Here is a 10850-nt window from a genome sequence, read left to right on the forward strand (position 1 = left end):
ATTCATGTTTTTGGGATGTGAAAGGAAACTGGAGTGCCTGGAGAAAACCCACGCAGGCACAAACTCCACAAAGGCTGGGATTTGAACCCTGGTCCTCAGCACTGTTAAGCCAATGCTCTACAGCTGCAACATATAAGCATTCAAGATATTAATACTGAAAATTAAAAACGGTATTACACTAACCATTCACACTTGTGTCTTTTGTACAACTCATGCCAAACAACCACATACACAATTTGGAGTTTTACGTTACAATCATTTAACAGAAGACGGGCCAGGCAGACATAAATCATATGCCTGAGAGCAGAAAGTAAGCTCGGTGCAGTATCCATCCATCCATCCATCCATTTTATGAGACACTTATCTTCACAAAGGTCACGGGAATGCTGGAGCCTTTCCCAGCTGTCAACAGGCAGGAGGCAGGGTACACCCTGAAGTGATTGCCAGCCAATCGCAGGGCACATTGAGACAGCCACACTCACAATCACACCGAGGGGCAATTTAGAGTGCCCAATTCAGAGTTCATGACATAAAAAAGACAGTCCAAAAATGCCATCCATGGACAGTTCCCAGGCAACTTTGCTGTCAGCAAAGAATACAAAACCACATCTCACATTTGCTCAAAAACATCTTGATGATCCTTAATATATTATTATTTTATATTATATTATATATATTATATTATATTATATTATATTATATTATATTATATTATATTATATTATATTATATTACCCTATTGTTTCGAGCCATATTCGGATGATATCTGATCACGGCCAAACCGGCTCCCCGTCTGATCCACTTCCGCAGCGGAGATGAGCCATTGCAGCTCATTGCAGCCGGTCGGTGTGGCTCATTTTTGGCGCTGAGGTGGCTTATCACGGAGCCGAGCCTTGCTGCTTTAGGGGGTTGTTCATAGCCACCGCAGTACACGATGAACAACATCGTCGAGCCGGGGCGCTTTACTGCGTTGTCATCACACGCGGCTGAGTGAGGCATTGTCGGCTGCATTCTTCAAAGCCACCACCATACGCAAGCCCAACGCGCAGCCTTCGCCGAAGCCGTGACCGGCGAACGCGGCGCCTCAGCCGGTATGGCTCATTTTTGGCGCCGTAGTGGCTTATAATGGAGCCGAGCCATGCTGCTTTAGGGGGTTGTTCATAGCCGCCGAAGAACAACACCTTGAGCCAGGGCCCTTTCCTGCATTGTCGTGGCACGCCGCTCAGTGAGGCTTTGTCAGCTGCGTTTTTCAGAGCCGCCGGCATCCTCGAGCCCGAACCACAGGCTTTGCTGGCGAAGTGACGCAGCAGCCCGACTCCATCCGAAGCACACATCTACACATTTCGTACGCGCATCTTTTGTTACGTTATGAGAGACCGATTACGTGGTCCGTCCCAAACTATTTTTTTTTATTTCCTGTATACACACCTACTTGTCATTTGGAACCCACGAAGCTCTCGTCATCTGTCCCCGTGCAATCCAGTTTTCACAACGAACCGTGTCTCTTGCAAACTTATGACGGGTAAATCCATCCTCTTGAGTGTTCAAGCAATGTCCAGCAATGCAACGAGCCGGCATTTTGGCTAACACGAAGGAACAACGAGCTACCTTCCCACAGGTAAAACTAATGGAAACAAATGAGTCCACTTGAGGGCGGTACTGTCCTTTACGTCACTTCCTGCTTCTTCTCGAAAACAAATCCCTCGAGAGGATTTTCATGGCGGGAATTGCAAAAAGCTGTATATGTCAAAATCATGTTTTGTGGTGAAAAAACGCATGGGTCCATGTCGCCTGCCGTTTTTTCATTAATAACATCCTAAAAATCATGCATTTCATGACAGCGGCCCTTTAAACGGGCAGTTTATGCAAGAAAACCCTCCAATATGTCAAATTTGAAACAATTCTGCAGAGTGATATGAGCGATTCATCCACTTTTTTTCTTCTTCTTTTCCTTTCGGCTTGTCCCGTTAGGGGTCGCCACAGCTTTTTCCATCCAAGCCTATCTCTTGGATCTTCTTCTTGAGCACCAAATGCCTTCATGTCTTCCCTCACAGCATCCATCAAACTTCTCTTTGGTCTTCTTCTTGCTCTTTTGCCTGGCAGCTCCATCCTCATCACCCTTCTTCCAAAATACTCACTCTCTCACGTCTGGATATATCCAAACCATCAAAGTCTACTCTCTCGAACCTTGTCTCCAAAACATCCAACTTTGGCTGTCTCTCAAATGAGCTCATTTCTAATCCTATCCAACCTGCTCACTCCAAGAGTCATTTCTGCTACCTCCAGTTCTGCGTCCTGTTGTCACTTCAGTGCCACCATCTCTAATCCATAGATCATGGCTGGCTTCACCACGCTTCTATAAACTTTGCCCTTCATCCGAGCAGAGACTCTTCTGTCACATAACACACCAGACACCTTCTACCAGCTGTTCCAGCATACTTGGACCTGTTTCTTCACTGCCTTACCACATTCACCATTGCTCTGGATTGTTGACCATAAGTATTTGAAGTCGTCCACCCTCGTTATCTCTTCTCCATGGAGCCTCACTCTTCCCCCTCCACCACTCTCTTTCACGCACATATATTCTGTTTTACTTCGGCTAATCTTAATTCCTCTCCTTTCCTTTGCATGCCATCCATGCCTCCATCCTCCACCTGCTCCCTCCTTTCACTGCATATCACAATATCATCTTCGAAAATCATGGTCCAAGGGGATTCCAGTCTAACCTCCTCTGTCAGCCTATCCATTAACATGCCAAACAGAAAGGGGCTCAGAGCTGATCCCTGATGGTGTCCCACCTCAACCTTAATTTCTTCAGACACACCTACGACACCTCACCATTGTTCTGCTGCCATCATACATGTCCTGTACTATTTCAACATATTTCTCCGCCACACCAGACTTACGCATGAAGTACCACAGTTCCTCTCTTGGTACTCTGTGATAGGCTTTCTCTAGATGCACAAAGACACAATGTAGCTCCTTTTGACCTTCTCTGTACTTTTCCACTAGCACCCTCAAGCCAAATAATGCATCTGTGGTCTCTTTCTATGCATCAAACCATAATGTTGCTTGCAGATACTTACTTCTGTCTTGAGTCTAGCCTCCACTACTCTTTCCCATAACTTCATTTTGTGTCTCATCAACTTTATTCCTCTGTAGTTCCCACAGCTCTGCAAACCGCCTTTGTTCTAAAAAATGGGAACTACCACACTTTTCATCCATTCTTCAGGCATTTTCTCGCCCCCTAGTATTCTGTTGAATAAGTTGGTCAAAATTTCCACAGCCACCACTACAGATTGCTTCCATCCCTCCATAGGTATGTCATCAGGACCAATTGCCTTTCTATTTTTCATCCATTGTATTGCCTTTCTAACTTCCCCCTTACTAATCATTGCCACTTCCTGGTCCTTCACACTTCCATTTTTTACTTTTCCTTCTCTCTCATTTTCTTCATTCATCAACTTCTCAAAGTACCTTCCAATCTCTATCCCTCTGTCTGGCCAACCAGTAGAGATCCTTTTCTCCTTATTTCGTGTCCAACCTGGTGTACATTTCATCATGTGCCTCTTGTTTAGCCTTCGTCACCTCAACCTCTGCCCTACGTCACATCTCAATGTATTCCTTTCACCTCTCCTCAGTCCTCTTAGTGGTCTCACTTCTTCTTCACAAACCTCTTTCCTTGTAAGACTTCCTGTAATTTGGGGTTCCATCACCACATCTCCGTCTCTCCTATCTTACCAGAAGACGGAAGTACTCTCCTGCCCGTTTCTCTGATCACCTTGGCTGCAATAGTCCAGTCTTCCGGGAGCTCCTCCTGTCCACAGAGACCTTGTCTCACCTTTTTCCCGGTAGGCCACACAACATTCTTCCTTTCTCAGGTTCTACCACATTGTTCTCTTCTCTACCTTTGTCTTCTTAATCCCACTAGCAGGGTCATCCTACACACCACCATCAGATTCTGTCAAACTACACTCTCCCTACCACTACCTTACAGTCAGTAACTTTCTTCAGATTACATGGACTCCACAAAATATAATCCACCTGTATGCTTCTACCTCTGCCTTGGAGGTCACTCTATGTTCCTGCCTCTTCTGTAAAAAAGTGTTCGCTCCTGCCATTTCCATCCTTTTTGCAAAGTCCACCACCATGTGTCCCTCAAAGTTTTTCATGGATGCCATACTTACCCATCACTTCGTCATCACCCCTGTTTCCTTCACCAACATGTCGATTACAATCTGCAAAAATCATAACCCTCTCTCTGTTTGGGATTCTCAGAACCACTATATCTAGTTCCTTCTAGAATTTCTCTTTCAGCTTCAAGTCCCATCCTACCTGTGGGGCAATTTCAAATTTCATGCTCATCACTCGATCTGATAGTCTTTTCACCTCCAAGACATTCTTCGCCAGCTCTTTAAAACAACCCCTACTCCATTTCTCTTTCCATCAACTCCATGGTAAAATATTTTAAACCCTGTTCCTAAATTTCTAGCCTTACTACCTTTACACCTGCTCTCTTGGGTGCAGAATATATCAACCTTTTTCCTAATCATCGTGTCAACCAACTCCTGAACTTTTCCTGTCATAGTCCCAACATTTTAAGTCCCTACACTCAGTTGTAGGCTCTGTGAATTCCTCTTCTTCTTCTGCCAATTAATCTGCTTTCCCCCTCTTCTTTGTTTTCAACACATAGTAGCTGAATTGCCACCGATGCCCTGCAAGTTAACGGTGCCAATCTGGTATGGTATTCTTTAGATGAACGCTCATATTTGTTTGGCACAGTTTTACGCCGAATGCCCTTCCTGATGCAACCCTCTGCATTTATCCGAGTTTTGAACCAACTTACAGATTGCACCGCCTTGTGCCCCCATAGGGCTGCACTTCTTGGACCACTGCGATACTTGAATTAAACACGCATAATGTGCAATTCCCTCCGTTCCCCTAGGCTCCTCTGATCACTGCTTACTCTACTTAATACCTACACACAGGTAAGCACTGAAGTGCGCGAAGCGTTTAATAAAATCAGTTAAAAAGTGGACCAATGAGGCAAAATTAGAACTTCAAAGCTTCTTTGACTGCACAGACTGGAGTCCTTTAAAATTCAGCGAGCAGCCTTGATAAATTCATGGATATTGTTGGTGCGTATGTCAGTTTCTGTGAGGTGTGTATATCAACAAAAACGTTTTGCACATTCAATAACAACAAGCCTTTGTTTACAGATAGACTCAGTCAACTCTGCCAGGCTAAAGAGGTCCCATATCGTTGTGGGGATACGGCCCAATACAATCGCACCAGAAACCAGCTGACTAAAGAAATGAACATTGCAAAGAGGGATTATGCAGCTAAACTGAAAAAAAAAAAACATCTTGCCGCTAAAAAAAAAAAAAAAAAACGTCAGGCTGCAAATCAAAACCACAGGCATTCACACACTTTTTTCCCTTTTGCGATTAACTCATAAAATTCTTCATCAGCGACCCTACTATTTTCTGCCTTCCACCGTTGTTGGGACACATCCTCAGCTCCTGCTGGTCCAATCAGTGTTAGTATTAGTAATATATACTGTGGACCAGGGCTCAGCAACAATTTTGAGGCTGAGGGCTACTTCGTGAGCACCGATCGTATGAAGGGCCACGTGACCTGTTTGCGGCAAATTTCAGACTCAGTTCATTCCATGTACATAAAATATTTTTGTTTTAATTTATTGTAGTACATGACATTACAGGTATTTGAAAATTTTAATTCACGTAAGCAAGTCAGATTCAGAATTTAAAGCACAAATAATAGTAACAATTTATAGCCTATGGTATTTTTAGAACATACCTTGCGGGTGCCTTATATGGTTCTTGCGGGCCACCATTCGCCCGCGGGCACTGCGTTGGTGACCCCTCCTGTAGACTATCGCACAATTCGTCACTTTAAACTGCACTCTTTCCACAATTGTCGTTGCACTAGTCTAAAACGGTGAACCGCGAACAAGTAAGGGCACTCTGTATAGTGAAGAAAGGCCACGCCAGAACCTTGATATGCTTCTTATGGAGCCACTCCTTGATTTTCCTGGCTGTGTGCTTGAGGTCATTGTGATGTAAAAAGACCCAGTCACGACCCATCTTTAATGGTCTGACTAAGGGAAAGAGGTTGTTCCCCAAAATCTCACAATACATGGCTGCCGTCATCCTCTCCTTAATACAGAGCAGTCGTCCTATCCCATGTGCAGAAAAACACCTCCAAAGCATGATGCTTCCACCCCCATGCTTCACCACAGATTCTTGGGATGGAACTCATCATTCGTCTTCCTCCAAAAACGGTTAGTGGAATTATGACCAAAAAGTTCAATTTTCGTCTCATCTGACCCCAAAACTTTCTCCCATGACACCTCTGTATCATCCAAATGGACACACACACAAACACACACACACACACGCATGCAATCAAACACCTGATTCTGTTGTAGCATAAAATTATCCCAAGAGTTGCAGTACAATTGTTTTTTGTTTTTTTTTGCATACTTTGTTAATATTTATAACTATCAGTAAGTTCTAATTTAAAAACTTCACTTTACACTTTCTTTTGTATTTATTGCTAACTTTGTTGTTGATGAATCTCAGTATGATCCCTTTTTAGGAGCATTTTCTATGCCCTTTTGAATTGATATTTAGTTGTTTCTACAAAATAATGTTTTGATTTTCACTGAAGCCATAGTGATATTGTTATCACGATATCCGGGATGAATATTGAGGTATTAAATATCTATATCGCCCAACCCTACCAGACATTTAAAGACTATACGCCAAGATGGTGAAGGAGCCTGGCTACCCGAAGTGCCTAATTGGTGGCCATGTTGGAAAGGTCGATGTTTCCTTCAAAGGTAATGCATCGACAAGAAAATTTTCAATTGGTTGGCTTTTTTTTGTCAATGTCGACGTGTCTTCCATCACTGTAATGAAATAACGGAACTGTATATGAGGCCTTTCAGCTCATGTTAGTGCAGGACCAAAAGACTTGCTGGGACACAGAGCCTATCTCCTTTCTGAGCGATGTGATTCCCATGTTAATACAGGCATATACTTGTTTGAATAGATGAATGTGGCACTTTCAAGTATCTGGAAATGGCATCCAAGGATTACCCAGAGGAGTAGCGCTGCAGTATTCTTTCTCTGATTTGACTTCAGACATCCATCCATCCATTCATCAATCCATTTCCTTAGCTGCTTATCCTCACAAGGGCTGCGGGAGTGCTGAAGCCTATCCCAGCTGTCAACGGGCAGGAGGCAGGGTACACCTGAAGTGGTTGCCAGCCAATCACAGGGCACATGGAGTCAGACAACAGTCGCACCCACAAACACACCTAGGAGCAATTTAGAGTGTCCAATTAATGTTGTATGTTTTTGGGATGTGGGAGGAAACCGGAGTGCCCAGAGAAAACCCACACAGGTGTAGAGGATTCAGAAATCGCCTCGAGTCAAAAGTTTATAATAAACAGACACCACCCATTTTTTTCAGAGATGACATCTACTTTCTGACAGTGACTGACACTTTTTTAGTAGATCACACTCCTGCGCTGCTCCCTGTGAATTGAAGTGCGAGGAAGATCGGGCCTCTGCACATGCACAGTTAATCAAAACTAGTGGCAGAGCAAGACACCATAAGCTAATATGTCTGTTGCTCACCGTTCACAGCTATCCATAAGTAATAGCTTTAAACATTTCTATAAAATGTTAATATGATTGTTGACTGAACTGTTAGTTATATGCTTGACATTTTGTGCGGTTGTGATGTGATTTAGATGAGTATTTTTGTTGTTTCAGTGAGTTCAGTAATGGCAGACGCAGCTAGTTTTCAATTGTGTTTACAGCAGAGAACAAACGTGGTGCACGCAAGTGTACGTTTCAGCATGTAGGGATGCATTTGCGAATGAGGTTGCCGTTCACAGTTCACAGATCCTCAGTGCCTACTGCCTTTGTATCGCTTGTGCCGACTATATATATATATATATATATATATATATATACAGTGAAAAAATAAGTATTTGAAACACCCTGCTACATTGCAAGTTCTCCCACTAAGAAATCATGGAGGGTCTAAAATTTTCATCGTAGGTGCATATTCACTGTGAGAGAGATAATGTAAAATGAAAAATCCAGAAATCACAATGTATGACGATTATGATGTATGATTTTTTAACGATTTGTGTGATACAGCTGCAAATAAAGGTCCTCCAATTGTGTTGATAAATTTGTAAGTTACTTGATCAACCAGCAAGGGGAAGTGGGGATCCGTTTTATTTCCCTTTGATCCTCCAGAACAAGAACTTTCCCACACGCTCCAAACAACAGCACACGAAAAAAAACGTTTCTACTTATTTTAGCTCTAACGTGACCAAACTGATAAAATGTTCATCTCCCCTTCCTTCCCTGTTCCATCCCCCTCAATCCCCTATGCTGTCACAGCACCAATGAGAGCCTCCGCTCTTCTATCAGTGTGTGTGTGTGTGTGAGCGAGAGAGAGAGAGAGAGAGAGAGAGAAAGAGAGAGAGAAAGAGGCCATAGTGTACTGCTTCCTGTTCCACACAAATGCCCTGCCAAGGCGACCCTGTGATCATTGTCATGGCAACAGCAGCCCTCCTTGAAGGGCATCCCCCTGCTTCTTCCATTGCCCTGCTTTTCCCACACAACAAAACAAACAACAATGTGCATGCTGTGTCGATGTGCGCCCGTGTTTGTGTGTGAGAGAGAGAAGGAAGGAAAGAGAGGTAGAGGGAATGCTGCAACATCAAAAGAAAATAGCATCATAAAATTTAACATGACTCATGCTCAACCCCCATTAATTGAAGATTCTTAATTGCCCCATGGGGTGATTGTGATCTGATAGTTGTCTGTCTCTATGTGCCCTGCAATTGGGTGGCAACCAGTTCAGGGTGTACCCTGCCTCCTGCCCGATGACAGCTGGGATAGGCTCCAGCACTCCCGTGACCCTTCTGAGGGTAAGTATTTCATAAAAAGGATGGATGGATGAATGCTTAACCCAACCATTATAATTCATTTCTAGAGATAAGACTGACCCGACCAGAGAGGAGCCGTCATTCTGTAGAATTGTTTGCTTTGACTTCAGAGCACGAGCGAGATACAAAAGCTTGACGGTGGCAGTAAGCTCAATTCAACTCACTTCATGCATTCATCCATTTTCTGAGCTGCTTATCCTCCGGAGGGTCACGGAGAGGAGGGAGGATTTGGGGTACACCCTGAACTGGTTTACAGCCAATCACAGGGCACATGGAGACAGACAACAATTGCACTCAGAATCATAACTTATATAATCGTATTTACTTTCATACAATCACATCTTGCAGCAATTTAAAGTGTCCAATTAATGTTGCATGTTTTTGAGATGTTGGAGGAAACCGTATGTCAGTTTTTGGGCTGATTTTAAAACATCCATTCCTCACAAAGGTTGCAGGAGTGCTGGAGCCTCTCCCAGCTGTCAAGCAGGAGGCGGGGTATACCCTGAACTGGTTGCCAGCCAATCACAGGGCACATGGAGAGAGACAACAGTCACACTCACAATCATACCTAGGGGCAATTTAGAGTGTCCAATGAATGCATGTTATTGGGATGTTTCGTGAGAAAACCCACACAGCCACTGGAAGAACATACAAACTCCACACAAGCAGGGATTTGAACCCCAGTCCTCAGAACTGTGAGGACAACGCTCTTCAGCTGTGCCACTGTGCCGCCCAACTCACTTCACAAAAAGCAGAATGGCTAACAGTTCAGAAAAATGGGCAATGTCTTCAGTCAACCTACTATGCACATTTTTTCAGGTTAGTCTCTATTTAGACTCTCTCTCCCATGGTGCCACAACTATAAAAGTGTTGGCCTCGCGGTTCTGAGGTCCAAGGATCAATTGCGGCCCAACCTGTGTGGAGTTTGCATGTTCTCCCCATGCCCGTGCTGTTTTCTCCAACATCCCAAAAACATGCAACATGAAGTGGACACTTCAAATTGCTGCAAGATGTGATCGTATGGAAGTAAATATGTGCCACCAGGATTTCAATTAAAACTGCGTGTCATCGTGTGACTGGATTGGCTGGGTGTTGGGTTCTTACCTGAAGTAACCCTGCCTTCTTAACACTGAATTGAGACGGTGAATTTCAGAGCAAATTGTAGCCAGTTGAATCTCAGGAGACTGAAAATATTGCGTTTGAATTTTAAGGTTGAATTTTTTTATATGGCGAATTTGTTAACATTGAAAAGTTAAACTGAAATACAACTATTGAAAATGTGATCACTTTGAAATTGAAACTTTTACAAGAAGAAATTTTCTGTTGGCATTTTTAATTCTAATCCTGGGGACACATATTTACTTCCATATGATTGTGAGTGTAACTGTTGTCTGTCTCTATGTATGTCTATCTGTCTCGATTGGCTCGCAGCCAGTTCAGGGTGTACACTGCCTCCTTCCCATTGACAGCTGCGATTGGCTCCAGCACTCCCGCGACCCTTGTGAGGAATGGATGTTTTACAATCACCCCAAAAACTGACATACGGTTTCCTCCAACATCCCAAAAACATGCAACATTAATTGGAGTGGAGAGTGGCTAAGAAAATGGATGGATGGCTGGATATATATATCCATCCTATTTCTGAGCCGCTTCTCCTCACAAGGGTCGTGGGTGTACTAGAGCTGATCCAAGCTATCTTTTGCCAGGAGACAGGGTACAGCCTGAAATGGTTGCCAAGCAATTGCAGAGCACAAATAAACAACCATTAACACACAAATGAACACTTATAGGCAATTTAGTGTCAGGTTTATGCAGCCTTTGCAGTCAGACAGCTTCAGTGACGTGGTCATTG

Source organism: Syngnathoides biaculeatus, chromosome 2 (genome assembly GCF_019802595.1).
Source record: "Syngnathoides biaculeatus isolate LvHL_M chromosome 2, ASM1980259v1, whole genome shotgun sequence".
Lineage (NCBI taxonomy): Eukaryota > Metazoa > Chordata > Actinopteri > Syngnathiformes > Syngnathidae > Syngnathoides > Syngnathoides biaculeatus.